The sequence below is a fragment of the Apteryx rowi genome, unplaced genomic scaffold (genome assembly GCF_003343035.1).
Source record: "Apteryx rowi isolate R43461 unplaced genomic scaffold, aptRow1 scaffold_152, whole genome shotgun sequence".
Classification (NCBI taxonomy): domain Eukaryota; kingdom Metazoa; phylum Chordata; class Aves; order Apterygiformes; family Apterygidae; genus Apteryx; species Apteryx rowi.
Genome location: NW_020447775.1, coordinates 954,299 through 959,670, shown reverse-complemented (window position 1 = coordinate 959,670; position 5,372 = coordinate 954,299).

The window sequence follows — 5,372 nt, the reverse complement described above, 5'->3', positions numbered from 1 at the left end:
CCCCCCCCCCGCGAGTGTTTCCCTGCCGCGCGTGGGCGCGCGGGGCGCGCGGGGCAGGGCGGGTCCCTGCGCCCGGGCGCGGTTCGGGCGCATCCTCCCGCGGCGCCTTGCTCCGGCTGCTCAAACTTGCCGGCGCCCTCGTAAACCTGCGCGGGGCCGCGATAAGGTAGGAGCAGCGTCTCCGCGCGGGGCCGGCTTTTTTTTTTCCTTTTTTTTTCTTTTTTTTCTTTTTTTTTAAGCGAAATCCCATCACCATGAGCGACAGCCGTCGATTTCGCGTCCTGCTGTTTTTCGGGCACCGAGCTCCCGATTATGTAGCTTTTTGCGGCTCGGAGTCAGCGCTTTCTCAAGGGCTTGGGGTGCTTCCTGCTGCCCTAGGCCAGCCGTGTGCAATAACTAGTTGCTATTTAAAAAAAAACAAAAACCAAAAAACAACAAACTCTTACCTTAAGACAGGGGTGGATCAGCCCTGAGCTGGGAACTAGGGCTGGGGCGGAGCGAAGCRTGTTTCTGCCTCCGGCCGCCTGCCCGCCCGGTGCTGGTCGCGGTGTGCAGGGAGTTGGGCAAACGCCACGGGCTTCTCCAAATAGGGGGAAAAAATAAAAATAAAAAGTGCTTTTTGGTGAGGCTTTACCCTCTGCTGCAGAAGGACATTTGCTCTCCCGTTGCGCTAAGCAAAAAACCCGCCAGGCCCCGAGAGTGGATGTGCTAAAAATCATATTGCTTTTCCGGGAAATAATCGTCCTTCCAATCTGCACCATTTCGAGGTGTTGGGAAGCGTCTTGGCAGCGGCCGGAGGGTTGCCCGTGCGGTGATGGCGGAGCCGGAGCCGTGTCCGTTTGGCCCGTTCGGATCTGCGGTGCCCYGCTGAGAGCAGACAGCGGGACCGAAGGAATCGGGGCAAACGGCTCAAAAGCCTGGGGCTCCGTTTCCGGAAGCGACCCGGCACGAGCATGAGTTTTGCAAGGTGTAAACCTCCGAATCTTTAAGACGTGCTGCTTTTTATACAATTTCATATTGAAAGTGGGTTTTTTTTCCGGCGGCTCCGAACCAGAGGCTTCGCCGCCAGAGCGAGAGAGGTTTTGCGGATTCAAGCGGGCCCCGATCGCCGTCGCTTCCCGCGCGACTCCGAAGCAGTGTTTTGCGGCAGGGCCGTGATTTGCGCCCCCCCACCCTGGACGGGCAGCTCTGCTCTGCGCCCCGGCCCTCCCCAACGTTTGTTTTCCCGGAGCTGCGAGCCGAAAGGCGAACGCTTTTGGCGGAGGTGAGATAAGGGACGGCGCTGCCTCTCCAAAGCCCTGCTCCCATTTCGGGTGTTTAAAGAGCCGATTACCTCTGGCTGGGGTTTCTGGCACTTTTGCCTAATTAATCGCATGTGAGATCCTGCAGCAGCAGGGACTTGTTAAATACATGAGTGTCTTATCAAAGGTTGCACCCTGGATTAATTTTTGGCGTCTTGTTTTGTTTATTTGAGTCTCTGCAAGAGAGAGAGAGAAAGGAAGGAGCAATTTCTGCTCTTGGCAAACGGTCATTAAAGGCCTCTCTAATCCTGCAAAGTTATAAATGAATATTCACGGCAGCGTGCACCTGCGTGTTTGTTAGTGAATCCCCGGCACTCCCTCCCGAGACCCAGCGGCACGTCCTGGGAAACGAGAGTTGCTCCGGAAATGGAAACTAATCTGGGCTGATATCGCCGGTTTTTGCCCCTCTGGCACCGGCCCTTCGGCAGGGAGGAGCGGCAGAGGAGGAAGCAGGTGGTTTGGGTTTTTCCGAGTGTTTTCTCGGGCCGAACAGGCCCTCGCGTCTCCGGATCGGTGGCATTCCTCCCGCACCTGGGGTCACGATAACTACAAGCTGTTTTCCGTCCCGGGGGACGCGCCGTGTGCAACACCGAGGGAATATTCATGAGCTGCGTCACGCCTTCGTTTCTGCCTCCTCTTGGCTGCCGCGGAAAGTTAGCACCCGCGATAGGCTGGCGTTCCTGGCGGACACGTGCCACAGGTGCGCTGGCTTTCGGACGGTCCCGGCTTTGCAAAGCCGGGTCTCGAGCGCTCCCTGGAAACCTGCCACGAAGTCGCTCCGGAGCATCCAAAGCTGCATCGTAGCTCTTACAGCAACACCAAGGTGCTGCTAATCCTTCCCGTTTACAGCCCCGGGCGACCTCTATCCCTGGCTTTTGGTCAGCGCCCTGGCCTGGACCAAGCCGGGCTTTGACCGGCCACCCGCTCCCGCGGCACCGCGGTGGAGCGCCTTTCGGGGAAGAAGTCGAGCAAACCCACGTGACTTCCCGGCGGCGATCGGGGCTGGTGCTCCCTGCAAAGGTATGTGACCTGCCTTAAACRTTATCGTTACCTGCTATTATTGACATTGCGACATAGCTCCGAAGGCTGGCGGCGAGGCCGGAAGCGGTTAGTCATTAATCCACCCAGCTGCGTGAGTCAAGGCTGCCGTAATCCCCGCGCCGGGGCGGCCGGGCCGCGACGCGGGGCGCTGTGCACAAGCACGGCCGGCAAAGCCCCCCTGGGCTGGAGACCCGGCGGGGCTGGACCATTTCTTAGGACTCTTTCCAAGTCGTTTCCTCCCCAGGTGGCTCCTGCAAGGCTTGAGCATCTGGGATATGCTTATGACCCTAGGAGTTTTTGGGTGGTTTTTAGTGGTTTTTGGTTTCACGCGGCGTTTTGGCTCCTGAGTGCTGCAAGTGCTGAGGGATTTAGTTTTCCTAGGTCGCAGCAGAGCTGGGAGCTGGCGGGAGCGTGGATGGGTCAACGGAGGATGTGAACGATTACGGCCATCCCCAAATAAGCTGCTCTTTGGTGAATTAAAGCCCTGCGCCTGTTGCTTCCTTGCTCCCGGGGGCTCGCAACCCCCTTGCGTAATGGGGTTTAGATGCCGCCAGGGGGTGAGTGATGTTTGCACGTGCTCCTGGTGTTGCAGCTGGAGAGCAGAGGAAGAGCAGCTTCCTCTTGGAGCAGGGATCGCTGGTGGCACGGCGAACGCCCCGGTAGGACCTGTTTGTCGCTTCTCGGGCTCGTTTGACCCTCATCAGCTATTCGCATCATACCTAAATACCCATTTGCTCACCGCGGCTGAAGCCGTCTGTCTGCGCACCCCACGTGCCCTGATGGCCTCCACGCTGCAGAAGACCAAGATGACCCCGGAGCAGTCCTGTGCTATCTTGGAAAGCCATCTGATCCTGTGCCACCTTCGTTCATGACCCTCTTGCGTATCTCTTGGCTGCTGCGAGCCCGGTCGGGAGATGATGTCCCTTCAGGACCCCTGGGCCGGCCTCCTCACGACCAAGCAGGGCACCACGGAGAGGCCAGCAGCAGCTCCAGCTGGTTTTGCCCCAGAAGGCTCTGGGGGAGCGTGGCGGGTGTAGCTGGGCAACGTGGCCATGGGCAGGCTGTTTCCTTGGTGATGTTAGTGATCAAGGCCGGTCTCCAGGATTTGCGATGAGATGCTGAGGTTTTCCTTCTGCTCATCCCCCAGAGCTGCTTGATTCACCCCGAGGGGACCGCAGAGCTGGGTCAGTGCCCGGTGTTGCCCTTTGCCCGGGGTTGTGAGTGGCCAAGCAGCTCCTCAGAGCCGTGGCTGATCTTTTCCACCCGACCTGGGGCTTCCCAGCTCGGGGAAAGCTGTGCTTGATACTTGGAGCGAGTCCCTCACACAGCTTCATCTCTGCTGCCGCTCCTGCGGCCCGGGACCGACCTGGCCAGGAAGGTCCAGGAGAGCTGCTGAGAAAGAGGGGTCCAAGGCAGAAGAAGACCTGTCGATGGGGCGGAGGGGAGCCTCTCGGCGCCTCCGTAGCCAGGAGGGTTTCGGGCAGCGGCGGCGGCGCTGAAACGCGCCGCGTTTCGGCCCTGGCGGCCGGTTGGCGCGTGGGCGCGTGCGGGGCCTTGCCTGGGCGCAGCGGCGCGGGGCCGGTCGCTCGGGGCCGCATCGCGCCGAGTGCGGCGGTGACTCACCCCTCGCTGCCGCTCGCTGCTTTTTTTCCTTCTTTTTCTTTCCTTTTTTTTTTTTCCCCCTGCTGGAATAAATAGTTTCTCGCCGCGTGGGCTGGCACGTGCGGGCTGCTTCCTCCGTGCCTGCCTTCCCCCGGCGCCGGCGCTGCCCCAGCGGGTGCGAGCTCGCCCCGAAACCTGCCGCGGCGGCAGCGGGCGGCCCATCGCCGATCCCGCTGCGGGAACGCGCGCGCCGGCCTTCCCGCCTGGCGTCGGAGCGGACGCCGACGCCGACCCCGGAGGAGAAGTCGAGGTGAGAGCGGACATGAAGCGCTGCGTTGCTTCGGGGGCCCGCGATGCTCCGGCAGGCGCCAGCGCTCCTCGGTCTCGCGTTACCGCGGCCGGCGCACCAGCAGCGGGTGAAACTTCGGCATCTTGGTGCTGGGAGAAAACCGCAGGTGAGGGGGCCGACTTGGCCCTCCGCAGACAAGGGGGGAGATTCCTTTTTTGCCTCTGCTGCCGAGGCGCCTTGAACGGAGACGCTGTGAAATACCTTGATTAGCGGCAGGACTGACTGTTTTTTTCCCTCTCCTTTTAATCAAGGTAATTTTAAGTTGGCTTCGAACTCCAAACTTTAAAACCAGCCCTGATTTATGGGAGGTCGAAGCGCTGTTCAGATATAGTCCGAACACCTTCTGGGCTTGTGGGGTTTTTTCCTCCCCTAACTGAGATTGAGATGCTGCAAAAAAAAAAAAAAAAAAAAAAAAAGGAATAAATAAAGCTGTAAGTTCTGGGAGGGGTTTGTTGTTGTTGTTGGGGGTTTTTTGTTTTTTTTGGTGGCATCTGAAATTTCAGCTCCCAGTTAGGAAATTTGATGAAGAAGCTATATGAATCATCCATACCACCCATCTAAGACTGATCACATGGAGCAGGAGCCGCAAATTAGTCACTTTGTTAATCTGCTTTCGATAAAAATGATTTAAAAAATCCATAGTTGGGGGGGGGGGAGAGACGGCGACGGCAGTGTGAAACCACCTGATGCTGCAGCGAAGGTGCTGCCCGGAAAGGAGCTGCTGGGGGAGAGGAGAGAAACGAGTGTGTGTGTGTTGGGGGTGGGGGGGGGATTTGTTTTTGTTTTGTTTTGTTTCTTCTCCGAGAAGTGAGTAATCCGCGCTCCTCCTCGCCGAGGCTGCCGCTGCCGCAGAGCAGATGGAGAAGCCGGAGCGTCGCGGGGAGCCGCGATAAGGGAGGCGCTGCGAGGTGGAGGCTTCGCCTCTGGCGGCCCCGTGGCTTTCGGGGGGCACCTGGGGGAGCAGCTCGTGTCACACCGTAGTGTCACGCGTGTCGAGGCATTGTGAAAACAACCCTGCTCTCCTTGGGGACGAAAAGCGCCGGATGCCGCCGAGAGAAATGGCAGCGAACGGGAGCACC